The sequence below is a fragment of the Penaeus vannamei genome, chromosome 28 (genome assembly GCF_042767895.1).
Source record: "Penaeus vannamei isolate JL-2024 chromosome 28, ASM4276789v1, whole genome shotgun sequence".
Taxonomy (NCBI): domain Eukaryota; kingdom Metazoa; phylum Arthropoda; class Malacostraca; order Decapoda; family Penaeidae; genus Penaeus; species Penaeus vannamei.
The window spans coordinates 28,678,210-28,692,543 of record NC_091576.1 but is presented as its reverse complement, the minus strand read 5'-3'; positions in this window follow the sequence as shown (position 1 = coordinate 28,692,543).

Here is a 14,334-nt window from a genome sequence, read left to right as displayed (position 1 = left end):
TAGTTGCCTACTTACCTAGCATTTAGATGCCTACTTGGCATTTAGTTGCCTACTTACCCTGCATTTTGTTGACTACTTACCTGGCATTTAGTTGCCTACTTACCTGACATTTAGTTGCCTACCTACCTGGCAATCAGTTGCCTACTTACCTGACATTTAGTTGCCTACCTACCTGACAATCAGTTGCCTACTTACCTGGCAATTAGTTGCCTACTTACCTGGCATTTAGTTGCCTACTTACCTGGCATTCAGTTGCCTACTTACCTCACATTCAGGTGCCTACTTACCTGGCAATCATTTGCCTAGTTACCTGGCAATTAGTTGCCTACTTACCTGGTATTTAGTTGCCAACTTACCTGGCATCCAGTTGCCGACTTACCTGGTATTCAGTTGCCTACTTACTTGACATTCAGTTTCCTACTTACCTGGCATTTAGTTGTCTACTTACCTAGCGGTTAGTTGCCTACTTGCCTGGCATTCAGTTGCCTACTAACCTGGAATTCAGTTGCCTACTTACCTGGCATATAGTTGCCTACCTACCTGGCGGTTAGTTGCCTACTTACCTGACATTCAGTTGCCTACTTACCTGGCACTTAGTTGCCTACTTACCTGGCATCTAGTTGCCTACTTACCTGGCATCTAGTTGTTTACTTGCTTGGCATTTTGCCTACTTACCTGGCATTTAGTTGCATGCTTACCTGGCATCTAGTTGCCTACTTCCCTGGCTTACATTGGGACTTAATTCGAACGCGCGTTTTAAGAAATGAAATTCTATAGACTGTTGCACTAGTTCCCAACCTTTGCACAATCAAAAACTTGAAGGATCCAAAAAACCCAAACAGTGGATGTCAATTTAATCATTTAACAGTCACCTTCGGAAAATATTCACCCAAAAAATGTAAGGTCGACTTTTCGAAAATGGCTTCCGCATGAAATCCTTATGGCTGTATGATTTTAGGGGGGATTAAAAAAAAAGAAAAATCAACTAGGTCAATGTAGGCCTATAGACCCCTCATATCACTGCCACCACTCTACAGTATACTAAGATTTTGAGAAACCATTACGTGCTGGCAATGTCTTATATCTTGTTTTGTTGATCTAGTTGCCTACTTACCTGGCACTTAGTAACTACTTACCTGGCATTTAGTTGCCTACTTACCTGGGATTTAGTTGCCTACTTACCTGGCATTTAGTTGCCTACTTACCTGGCATTTAGTCGCCTACTTACCTGGCATTTAGTTGCCTACTTACCTGGCATTCAGTTGCCTACTTACGTGGCATTCAGTTGCCTACTTACCTGGCTTTTAGTTGCCTACTTATCCGGCATTCAGTTGCCGACTTACCTGGCATTTAGTTGCCTTCTTACCTGGCATTTAGTTGCCTACTTACCCAGCATTAACTTGCCTACGTACCTGGCATTTAGTTGCCTACTTACCTGGCAGTTGCCTACTTACCCGGCATTCATTTGCCTTTTTACCTGGCATTAAGTTGCCTACTTACCTGGCATTCAGTTGCCTACTTACCTGGCATTTAGTTGCCTACTTACCTGGCATTTAGTTGCCTACTTACCTGGCATTAACTTGCCTACTTATCTGGCATTTACTTACATACTTAACTGGCATTTAGTTGCCTACTTACCCGGCATTCAGTTGCCTACTTACCTGGCATTTAGCTGCCTATTTACCTGGCAGTTAGTTGCCTACTTACCTGGCATTTAGTTGCCAACTTAACTGGCACTTAGTTGCCTACTTACCTGGCATTTTGTTGCCAACTTACCTGGCATTTAGTTGCCTACTTCCCTGGCTTACATTGGTACTGAATTTAAACACGCGTTTTACGAAATTAAACTACATAGACTGTTGCACTAGTTCCCAACCTTTGCACACTCACAACCCACTTGAAGGATCCCAAAATCCCTAACAGAGGACGTCAATTTAATCATTTAACAGTCACCTTCGGAAAATATTCACCCAAAAAATGCAAGGTCGACTTTTCAAAAATGGCTTCCGCATGAAATCAGTATGGCTGTACGATTTTGGGGGGATTAAAAAAAAAAATCAACATGATCAATGTAGGCCTATAGTCCCCTCAGATCACTGCCACCACTCTACAGTATACTAAGATTTTGAGAAACGTTACGTGCTGGCAATGTCCGGATGACTTTGGAAGACTATCTTATACATTGTTTTGTTGATCTAGTTGCTTACTTACCTGGCACTTAGTAACTACTTACCTGGCATTCAGTTGCCTACTTACCTGGGAGTTAGTTGCCTACTTACCTGGCATTTAGTTGCCTACTTACTCGGCATCTAGTCGCCTACTTACCTGACATTCAGTTGCCTATTTACCTGGCATTAAGTTGCCTACTTACCTGGCATTTTGTTGCCTACTTACCTGGCATTTACTTACCTACTTACCTGTCATTTAGTTGCCTATTTACCTGGCATTTAGTTACCTACTTACCTAGCATTTAGTTGCCGACTTACCCGGCATTTATTTGCCTTCTTACCTGGCAGTTAGTTGCCTACTTACCTGGCACTTAGTTGCATACTTACCTGGCATTCAGTTGTCTACGTCCCTGGCTTACATTAGGACTGAATTTGAACACGTGATTTACGAAATTCAACTACATAGACTGTTGCACTAGTTCCCAACCTTTTCACACTCACAACCCACTTGAAGGATCCAAAAAACCCTAACAGAGGACGTCAATTTAATCATTTATCAGTCATCTTCGGAAAATATTCACCCAAAAAAATCTAAGGTCGACTTTTCAAAAATGGCTTCCGCATGGAATCAGTATGGCTGTACGATTTTTTGGAGGATTAAGAAAAAAAAATCAACATGGTCAATGTAGGCCTTTAGACCCCTCAGATCACTGCCACCACTTTACAGTATACTAATATTTTGAGAAACCGTTACGTGCTGGCAATGTCCGAATAACTTTGGAAGACTATCTTATATCTTGTTTTGTTGATCTAGTTGCCTACTTACCAGGCACTAAGTAATTACTTACCTGGCATTTAGTTGCCTACTTACCTGGCATTAACTTGCCTACTTACCTGGCATTTAATTGCCTACTTACCTGAGATTTAGTTGCCTACTTACCTGGCATTTAGTTGCCTACTTACCTGGCATTTATTTGCCTACTTACCTGGCATTCAGTTGCCTACTTACCTGGCACTTAGTTGCCTACTTACCTTGCATTCAGTTGTCTACGTCCCTAGCTTACATTGGGACTGAATTTGAACACGTATTTTACGAAATTAAACTACATAGACTGTTGCACTAGTTCCCAACCTTTGCACACTCACAACCCACTTGAAGGATCAAAAAAAAAAAAAAAAAAAACTAACAGAGGACGTCAATTTAATTATTTAACAGACACCTTCGGAAAATATTCACCCAAAAAATGTAAGGTCGACTTTTCAAAAAAAAAAAAAAAAAAAAAAAATCCACATGAAATCGGTATGGCTGTACGATTTTTGGGGGGGGGTTTAAAAAAAAATCAACATGGTTAATTTAGGCCTATAGATCCATCAGATCACTGCCACCTCTATACAGTATACTAAGATTTTGAGAAACCATTAGGTGCTGGCAATGTCCGGATGACTTTGGAAGACTATCTTATACCTTGTTTTGTTGATCTAGTTGCCTACTTACCTGGCACTTAGTAACTACTTACCTGGGATTTAGTTGCCTACTTATCTGGCATTTAGTTGCTTACTTACCTGGCATTTAATTGCCTACTTACCCGGCATTCATTTGCATACTTACCTGGCACTTAGTTGCCTACTTACCTGGCATTTAGTTGCCTACTTACCTGGCATTTAGTTGCCTACTTAACTGCCACTTAGTTGCCTACTTACCCAGCATTAGGTTGCCTACTTACCTGGCATTTAGTTGCCTACTTACCTGGCATTTAGTTCCCTACTTACCTAGCATTTAGTTGCCTACTTACCTGGCATTTAGTTGCCTAATTACCTGGCATTTAGTTGCCTACTTACCTGGCATTTAGTTGCCTACTTACCTGGCATTACGTTCCCTACTTACCTGACGATTAGTTGCCTACTTACCTAGTATTTAGTTGCCTACTAACCTGGCATTTAGTTGCTTACTTACCTGGTGGTTAGTTGCCTACTTACCTGTCATTCAATTACTTACCTGGAATTTAGCTGCCTACTTACCTGGCATTAACTTGCCTACTTACCTCGCATATAGTTGCCTACTTACCTGACATTCAGTTGCCTACTTGCCTGGCATTTAGCTGGCTACATACCTGGCACTTATTTGCCTACTTACCTGGCATTCAGTTGCCTACTTACCTGGCATTCAGTGTCCTACCTACCCGGCATTTATTTGCCTCCTTACCCGGCATATAGTTACCTACTTACCTGGCATTTAGTTGCCTACTTCCCTGACATTTAGTGTCCTACTTACCTGGCAGCTAGTTGCATACTTACCTGGCATTTAGTTGCCTACTTACCTGGTATCTAGTTGCCTTCCTACCTGGCATTTTGTTGCCTACTTACCTGGCACTTAGTTGCCTACTTACCTGGCATTCAGTTGCCTACTTCCCTAGCTTACATTGGGACTGAATTTGAACACGTGTTTTACGAAATTAAACTACATAGACTGTTGCACTAGTTCCCAACCTTTGCACACTCACAACCCACTTGAAGGATAAAAAAAAAAAAAAAAAAAAAAAAAACTAATAGAGGACGTCAGTTCAATTATTTAACAGACACCTTCGGAAAATATTCACCCAAAAAATGTAAGGTCGACTTTTCAAAAAAAAAAAAAAAAAAAAAATCCACATGAAATCGGTATGGCTGTACGATTTTGGGGGGGATTTTTGAAAAAAAAATCAACATGGTTAATTTAGGCCTATAGATCCATCAGATCACTGCCACCTCTATACAGTATACTAAGATTTTGAGAAACCATTACGTGCTGGCAATGTCCGGATGACTTTGGAAGACTATCTTATACCTTGTTTTGTTGATCTAGTTGCCTACTTACCTGGCACTTAGTTGCCTACTTACCTGGGATTTAGTTGCCTACTTATCTGGCGTTTAGTTGCTTATTTACCTGGCATTTAATTGCCTACTTACCTGGGATTTAGTTGCCTACTTACCTGGGATTTAGTTGCCTACTTACCTGGCATTTATTTGCCTACTTACCTGGCATTCAGTTGCCTACTTACCTGGCATTCAGTTGCCTACTTACCTGGCATTTAGTTGCCTACTTACCCGGCATTTATTTGCCTACTCACCTGGAATTTAGTTGCCTACCTCCCTGGCATTTAGTGTCCTACTTACCTGGCTGTTAGTTGCCTACTTATCTGGCATATAGTTGCCTACTTATCTGGCACTTAGTTGCCTACTTACCTGGCATTTAGTTGCCTACTTCCCTGGCTTACATTGGGACTGAATCCGGACACGCGTTTTACTAAATTAAACTGCATAGACTGTTGCACTAGTTCCCAACCTTTGCACACTCACAACCCACTTGAAGGATAAAAAAAAAAAAAAAAAAAAAAAACAGAGGACGTCAATTTAATAATTTAACAGTCACCTGGCATTTAGTTGCCTACTTACCTCGCATTTAGTTGCCTACTTACCTGACATTCAGTTGCCTACTTGCCTGGCATTTAGCTGGCTACATACCTGGCACTTAGTTGCCTACTTACCTGGCATTCAGTTGCCTATCTACCTGGCATTCAGTGTCCTACCTACCTGGCATTTATTTGCCTCCTTACCCGGCATATAGTTACCTACTTACCTGGCATTTAGTTGCCTACTTCCCTGACATTTAGTGTCCTACTTACCTGGCAGCTAGTTGCATACTTACCTGGCATTTAGTTGCCTACTTACCTGGTATCTAGTTGCCTTCCTACCTGGCATTTAGTTGCCTACTTACCTGGCACTTGGTTGCCTACTTACCTGGCATTCAGTTGCCTACTTCCCTAGCTTACATTGGGACTGAATTTGAACACGTGTTTTACGAAATTAAACTACATAGACTGTTGCACTAGTTCCCAACCTTTGCACACTCACAACCCACTTGAAGGATCAAAAAAACCCTAACAGAGGACGTCAATTTAATTATTTAACAGACACCTTCGGAAAATATTCACCCAAAAAATGTAAGGTCGACTTTTCAAAAAAAAAAAAAAAAAAAAAAAAAAAAAAAAAAATCCACATGAAATCAGTATGGCTGTACGATTTTTGGGGGGATTTTTGGAAAAAAATATCAACATGGTTAATTTAGGCCTATAGATCCATCAGATCAGATTTTATACCTTGTTTTGTTGATCTAGTTGCCTACTTACCTGGCACTTAGTAACTACTTACCAGGCATTTAGTTGCCTACTTACCTGGCACTTAGTAACTACTTACCAGGCATTTAGTTGCCTACTTACCTGGGATTTAGTTGCCTACTTATCTGGCATTTAGTTGCTTACTTACCTGGCATTTAATTGCCTACTTACCTGGGATTTAGTTGCCTACTTACCTGGGATTTAGTTGCCTACTTACCTGGCATTTATTTGCCTACTTACCTGGCATTCAGTTGCCTACTTACCTGGCATTCAGTTGCCTACTTACCTGACATTTAGTTGCCTACTTACCCGGCATTTATTTGCCTACTTACCTGGAATTTAGTTGCCTACCTCCCTGGCATTTAGTGTCCTACTTATCTGGCTGTTAGTTGCCTACTTACCTGGCATATAGTTGCCTACTTATCTGGCACTTAGTTGCCTACTTACCTGGCATTCAGTTGCCTACTTCCCTGGCTTACATTGGGACTGAATTCGAACACGCGTTTTACGAAATTAAACTACATAGACTGTTGCACTAGTTCCCAACCTTTGCACACTCACAACCCACTTGAAGGATCAAAAAAAAAAAAAAAAAAAACAGAGGACGTCAGTTTAATAATTTAACAGTCACCTGGCATTTAGTTGCCTACTTACCTCGCATTTAGTTGCCTACTTACCTGACATTCAGTTGCCTACTTGCCTGGCATTTAGCTATCTACATACCTGGCACTTAGTTGCCTACTTACCTGGCATTCAGTGTCCTACCTACCTGGCATTTATTTGCCTCCTTACCCGGCATATAGTTACCTACTTACCTGGCATTTAGTTGCCTACTTCCCTGACATTTAGTGTCCTACTTACCTGGCAGTTAGTTGCATACTTACCTGGCATTTAGTTGCCTACTTACCTGGTATCTAGTTGCCTTCCTACCTGGCACTTGGTTGCCTACTTACCTGGCATTCAGTTGCCTACTTCCCTAGCTTACATTGGGACTGAATTTGAACACATGTTTTATGAAATTAAACTACATAGACTGTGGCATTAGTTCCCAACCATTGCACACTCACAACCCACTTGAAGGATCAAAAAAACCCTAACAGAGGACGTCAATTTAATTATTTAACAGACACCTTCGGAAAATATTCACCCAAAAAATGTAAGGTCGACTTTTCAAAAAAAAAAAAAAAAAAAAATCCACATGAAATCAGTATGGCTGTACGATTTTTGGGGGGAATTTTGAAAAAAAAAATATCAACATGGTTAATTTAGGCCTATAGATCCATCAGATCAGATCTTATACCTTGTTTTGTTGATCTAGTTGCCTACTTACCTGGCACTTAGTAACTACTTACCTGGCATTTAGTTGCCTACTTACCTGGGATTTAGTTGCCTACTTATCTGGCATTTAGTTGCCTACTTACCTGGGATTTAGTTACCTACTTACCTGGCATTTAGTTGCCTACTTACCTGGCATTTAGTTGCCTACTTACCTGGCATTCAGTTGCCTACTTACATGGCATTCAGTTGCCTACTTACCTGGCATTTAGTTGCCTACTTACCCGGCATTTAGTTGCCTACTTACCTGGAATTTAGTTGCCTACCTCCCTGGCATTTAGTGTCCTACTTACCTGGCATTCAGTTGCCTACTTCCCTGGCTTACATTGGGACTGAATTCGAACACACGTTTTACGAAATTAAACTACATAGACTGTTACACTAGTTCCCAACCTTTACACACTCACAACCCACTTGAATGATCAAAAAAAAAAAAAAAAAAAAAAAAACAGGGGACGTCAATTTAATCATTTAATAGTCACCTCCGGAAAATATTCACCCAAAAAATCTAAGGTCGACTTTTCAAAAATGGCTTCCGCATGAAATCAGTATGGCTATACGATTTTTGGGGGGATTTTTGAAAAAAAAAAAATCAACATGGTCAATGTAGGCCTATAGACCCTTCGGATCACTGCCATCACTCTACAGTATACTAAGATTTTGAGAAACGTTACGTGCTGGCAATGTCTGGATGATTTTGGAAGACTATCTTGTACCTTGTTTTGTTGATCTAGTTGCCTACTTACCTGGCACTTAGTAACTACTTACCTGGCATTTAGTCGCCTACTTAACTGGCATTTAGTTGCCTACTTACCTGGCATTAAGTTGCCTACTTACCTGGCATTAACTTGACTACTTACCTGGCATTTATTTGCCTACTTACCTGGGATTTAGTTGCCTACTTACCTGGCATTCAGTTGCCTACTTACCTGGCATTTAGTTGCCTACTTACCTGGCATTCAGTTGCCTACTTACCTGGCATTAGTTGCCTACTTACCTGGTACTTAGTGTCCTACTTACCTGGCATTCAGCTGCCTACGTCCCTGGCTTACATTGGGACTGAATTTGAACATGCGTTTTAGGAAATTAAACTACATAGAATGTTGCACTTCTTACCTGGCAGTTACTTGGCTATTTACCTGGCATTTAGTTGCCTATTTACCTGGCATTTAGTTGCCTTCTTACCTGGCACTTAGTTGCCTACTTACCTGGTATTCAGTTTCCATTTCCCTGGCTTACATTGGGACTGAATTCGAACACGCATTTTACGAAATTAAACCACATAGACTGTTGCACTAGTTCCCAACCTCTGCACACTCACAACCCACATGAAGGATCAAAAAAACCCTAACAGAGGACGTCAATTTAATCCTTGAACAGTCACCTCCGGAAAATATTCACCCAAAAAATGTAAGGTCGACTTTTCAAAAATGGCTTCCGCATGAAATCAGTATGGCTATACGATTTTTTTTTATTTTTTTTTGGGGGGGGGATTTCTGAAAAAAAAATCAGCATGGTCAATGTAGGCCTATAAACCCCACTCTACAGTATTCTAAGATTTTGAGAAACCGTTACATGCTGGCAATGTCTTATATCTTGTTTTGTTGATCTAGTTGCCTACTTACCTGGCACTTAGTAAGTACTTACCTGGCATTTAGTTGCCTACTTACCTGGGATTTAGTTGCCTACTTACCTGACATTAAGTTGCCTACTTACCTGGCATTTAGTTGCCTACTTACCTGGGATTTAGTTGCCTACTTACCTGGAATTTAGTTGCCTACTTACCTGGCATTTAGCTGCCTACTTACCTGGCATTTAGTTGCCTACTTACCTGGCATTCAGTTGCCTACTTACCTGGCATTCAGTTGCCTACTTACCTGGCATTTAGTTGCCTACTTACCCGGCATTTAGTTACCTACTTACTTGGCATTTAGTTGCCTACTTACCTGGCATTTAGTGTCCTGTTTACCTGGCAGTTAGTTGCTTACTTACCTGGCATTTAGTTGGCTACTTACCTGGTATCTAATTGCCTTCTTACCTGTCATTTAATTGCCTACTTACCTGGCATTTAGTTGCCTACTTACCTGGCATTCAGTTGCCTACTTACCTAGCATTTATTTGCCTACTTACGGTTAGTTGCCTACTTACCTGGTATTCAGTTGCTTACTTACCTGGCATTTAGTTGCCTACTTACATGGTCTTTAGTTGCCTACTTACCTGCTGGTTAGTTGCCTACTTACCAGGTATTCAGTTACCTACTTACCTGGAATATAGTTGCCTATTAATCTGGCATTTAGTTGCCTACTTACCTGGCATTTATTTGCCTACTTACCTGGCATTTAGTTGCCTACTTACCTGGCATTTAGTTGCCTACTTACCTGGCATTTAGTTGCCTACTTACCTGGCATTTAGTTGTCTACTTACCTGGTATTTAGTTGCCTTCTTACCTGGCATTTAGTTACCTACTTACCTGGCATTTAGTTGCCTACTTACCTGGTATTTAGTTGCCTTCTTACCTGGCATTTAGTTGCCTACTTACCTGGCATTCAGTTGCATACTTACCTAACGGTTAGTTGCCTACTTACCTGGCATTCAGTTGACTACTTACCTGGCATTTAGTTACCTACTTACCTGGCATTTAGTTGCCTACTTACCTGGCATTCAGTTGCATACTTACCCAACGGTTAGTTGCCTACTTACCTGGCATTCAGTTGACTACTTACCTGGCATTTAGTTGCCTACTTACCTGGTGGTTAGTTGCCTACTTACCTGGCATTCAGTTACCAACATACCTGACATTTAGTTGCCTACTTCCCTGGCATTTAGTTGCCTACTTACCTGGCGGTTAGTTGCCTACTTACCTGGCGGTTAGTTGCCTACTTACCTGGCATTTTGTTGCCTACTTACCTGGCATTTCGTTGCCTACATACCTGGCATTCAGTTGCCAACTTACCTATCATTCAGTGGCCTACCTACCTGGCATTCAGTTGCCTACTTAACTGGCATTTTGTTGCCTACTTACCAGACATTTAGTTGCCTACGTACCTGTCATATAGTTGCCCACTTACCTGGCATTTAGTTGCCTACTTACCTGGCATTCAGTTGCCTACTTACCTGGCATTCAGTTGCCTACTTACCTGGCATTCAGTTGCCTACTTACCTGGCATTTAGTTGCCTACTTACCTGGCATTCAGTTGCCTACTTACCTGGCATTCAGTTGCCTACTTACCTGGCATTCAGTTGCCTACTTTCCTGTATATTTTTTGCCTACTTACGTGGCCTTTAGTTGCCTACCTACCTGGTGATTAGTTCCCTACTTACCGGGCATTCAGTTACCTACTTACCTGGAATTTAGTTGTCTACTTACCTGGCATTTAGTTGCCTACTTACCTGGCATTTAGTGTCCTACTTACCTGACATTCAGTTGCCTACTTACCTGGCATTCAGTTGCCTACTTACCTGGTATTCAGTTGCCTACTTACCTGGCATTCAGTTGCCTACTTACCTGGTATTTAGTTGTCTACTTACCTGGCATTCAGTTGCCTACTTACCTGGCATTTAGTTGCCTACTTACCTGGTATTTAGTTGCCTTCTTACCTGGCATTAACTTGCCTACTTACCTAGCATTTAGTTACCTACCTACCTGGCATTTAGTTGCCTTCTTACCTGGCATTCAGTTGCATACTTACCTGACGGTTAGTTGCATATTTTCCTGACATTCAGTTTACTACTTACCTGGCATTTAGTTGCCTACTTACCTGGTGGTTAGTTGCCTACTTACCTGCCATTCAGTTACTAACTTACCTGACATTTAGTTGCCTACTTCCCTGGCATTTAGTTGCCTACTTACCTGTCGGTTAGTTGCCTACTTACCTGACATTCAGTTGCCTATTTACCTGGCATTTAGTTGCCTACTTACCTGGCATTTAGTTGCCTACTTACCTGGCATTCAGTTGCCTACTTACCTAGCATTCAGTTGCCTACTTACCTTTGCATTTAGTTGTCTACCTACCTGGCATTTAGTTGCCTACTTACCTGGTGGTTAGTTGCCTACTTACCTGCCATTCAGTTACTAACTTACCTGACATTTAGTTGCCTACTTTCCTGGCATTTAGTTGCCTACTTACCTTTGCATTTAGTTGTCTACCTACCTGGCATTCAGTTGCCTACTTACTTGGCATTTAGTTGCCTACTTACCTGGCATTTAGTGTCCTATTTACCTGGCAGTTAGTTGGCCATTTCCCTGGCATTTAGTTGCCTATTTACCTGGTATCTCGTTGCCTACTTACCTGGCATTCAGTTACCAACTAACCTGACATTTAGTTGCCTACTTCCCTGGCATTTAGTTGCCTACTTACCTGGCGGTTAGTTGCCTACTTACCTGACATTCAGTTGCTTACTTACCTGGCATTTAGCTGCCTACTTACCTGGCATTTAGTTTCCTTCTTACCTGGCATTCAGTTGCCTACTTACCTTGCATTTAGTGGCCTACCTACTTGGCACTCAGTTGCCTACTACCTGGCATTAAGTTGTTTACTTAATTGGCACTTAGTTACCTACTTACTCGGCATTACGTTACCTATTTACCTGGCATTTAATTGCCTACTTACCTGGCATTTAGTTGCCTACTTACCTGTCATATAGTTGCCTACTTACCTGTCATTTAGTTGCCTACTTCCCTAACATTTAGTGTCCTACTTACCTGGCATTCAGTTGCCTACTTACCTGGCATTCAGATGCCTATTAACCTGACGGTTAGTTGTCTACTTACCTGGCATTTAGTTGCCTACTTACCTGACATTCAGTTGCCTACCTACCCGGCATTTCGTTGCCAGTTACCTAGCATTTAGTTGCCTACCTACCTGGCATTCAGTTGCCTACTTACCTGGCATTCAGTTGCCTACTTACCTGGCATTTAGTTGTCTACTTACCTGGCATTTAGTTGCCTACTTACCTGGCATTCAGTTGCCTACTTACCTGGTATTTAGTTGCCTTCTTACCTGGCATTAACTTGCCTACTTACCTGGCATTTAGTTGCCTATTTACCTGACATTTAGTTTCCTTCTTGCCTGGCATTTAGTTGCCTACTTACCTGGCATTTAGTTGCCTACTTACCTGGCATTCAGTTGCATACTTACCTGACGGTTAGTTGCCTTCTTACCTGGCATTCAGTTGACTACTTACCTGTCATTTAGTTGCCTACTTACCTGGTGGTTAGTTGCCTACTTACCTGGCATTCAGTTACCAACTTACCTGACATTTAGTTGCCTACTTCCCTGGCATTTAGTTGCCTACTTACCTGGCGGTTAGTTGCCTACTTACCTGTCATTCAGTTGCTTACTTACCTGGCATTTAGTTGCCTACTTACCTGGCATTTCGTTGCCTACTTACCTGGCATTCAGTTGCCTACTTACCTGGCATTCAGTTGCCTACTTACCTGGCATTTAGTGTCCTACTTACCTGGCAGTTATTTGGCTTTTTACCTGGCATTTAGTTGCCTATTTACCTGGTATCTAGTTGCCTTCTTACCTGGCATTTTGTTGCCTTATTACCTGGCACTTAGTTGCCTACTTACCTGGCATTCAGTTGCCATTTCCCTAACTTACATTGGGACTGAATTCGAACACGCGTTTTACGAAATTTAACTACATAGACTGTTGCACTAGTTCCCAACCTTTGCACACTCACAATCCACTTGAAGTATCCAAAAAAAAACCAACAGAGGACGTCAATTTAATCATTTAACAGTCACCTTCGGAAAATATTCACCCAAAAAATGTAAGGTCGACTTTTCAAAAATGGCTTCCGCATGAAATCAGTATTTCTGTACGATTTTTGGGGGGATTAAAAAAAAAAAAAAAAAGAAAAATCAACATGGTCAATATAGGCCTATAGACCCCTCAGATCACTGCCACCACTCTACAGTATACTAAGATTTTGAGAAACCGTTACGTGCTGGCAATGTCCGGATGACTTTGGAAGACTATCTTGTACCTTGTTTTGTTGATAGCAAAATAGTCATGGAAAGATGAAGAAAACGAAAAATGCCGATATCTCGGTAAACACCTTTGGGGGACGGGTTGGCAAATCCTCACGGACACAAGTTATGTCAAAAATTAATATATCATGGCTCATTTTGTAGAAAAATCAAATATCTACAAGTTGTTAGAGAGCGTTTTTGCAATTTTTGCCTGTGCTACTTGTAAAAGTGGTGAATGTCACCAAAAAGATTTGAAGTCGAAATTGAAAAATCCCTAATGATCAAGTTGTAGATTTTGAATAGTTCTAACAAAAAAGCAAGTACAATTGAATGTCCTATCGTTTCTGAAGTCGGAATCCTTTTACCCATTTGCTGCATTTTCAACATGGCGACTCTCGCATTTTTTCGGTCAAGTGGTTAACCGAATACTCTTCAGACTTGGTAGCTCTGATTGAACGATATAGATTTCAGAATAAATCCAATTCCTTTTTCATACTGCGAAGTACTTCAATAATCGTGAAGTATTAAATCAATATTGTAATAATAAGTAATTATGAAACGACATATTTTCTTAGAAATATAATCCTGCTATATATAAAGTTTACTCAACAATTTCGTCTTGGAAGAGAATGACATAACTTTCTACTGCATAGCTTAGTCTATAATATTGTTAACGTTACCGTTGCACGTTTATTGC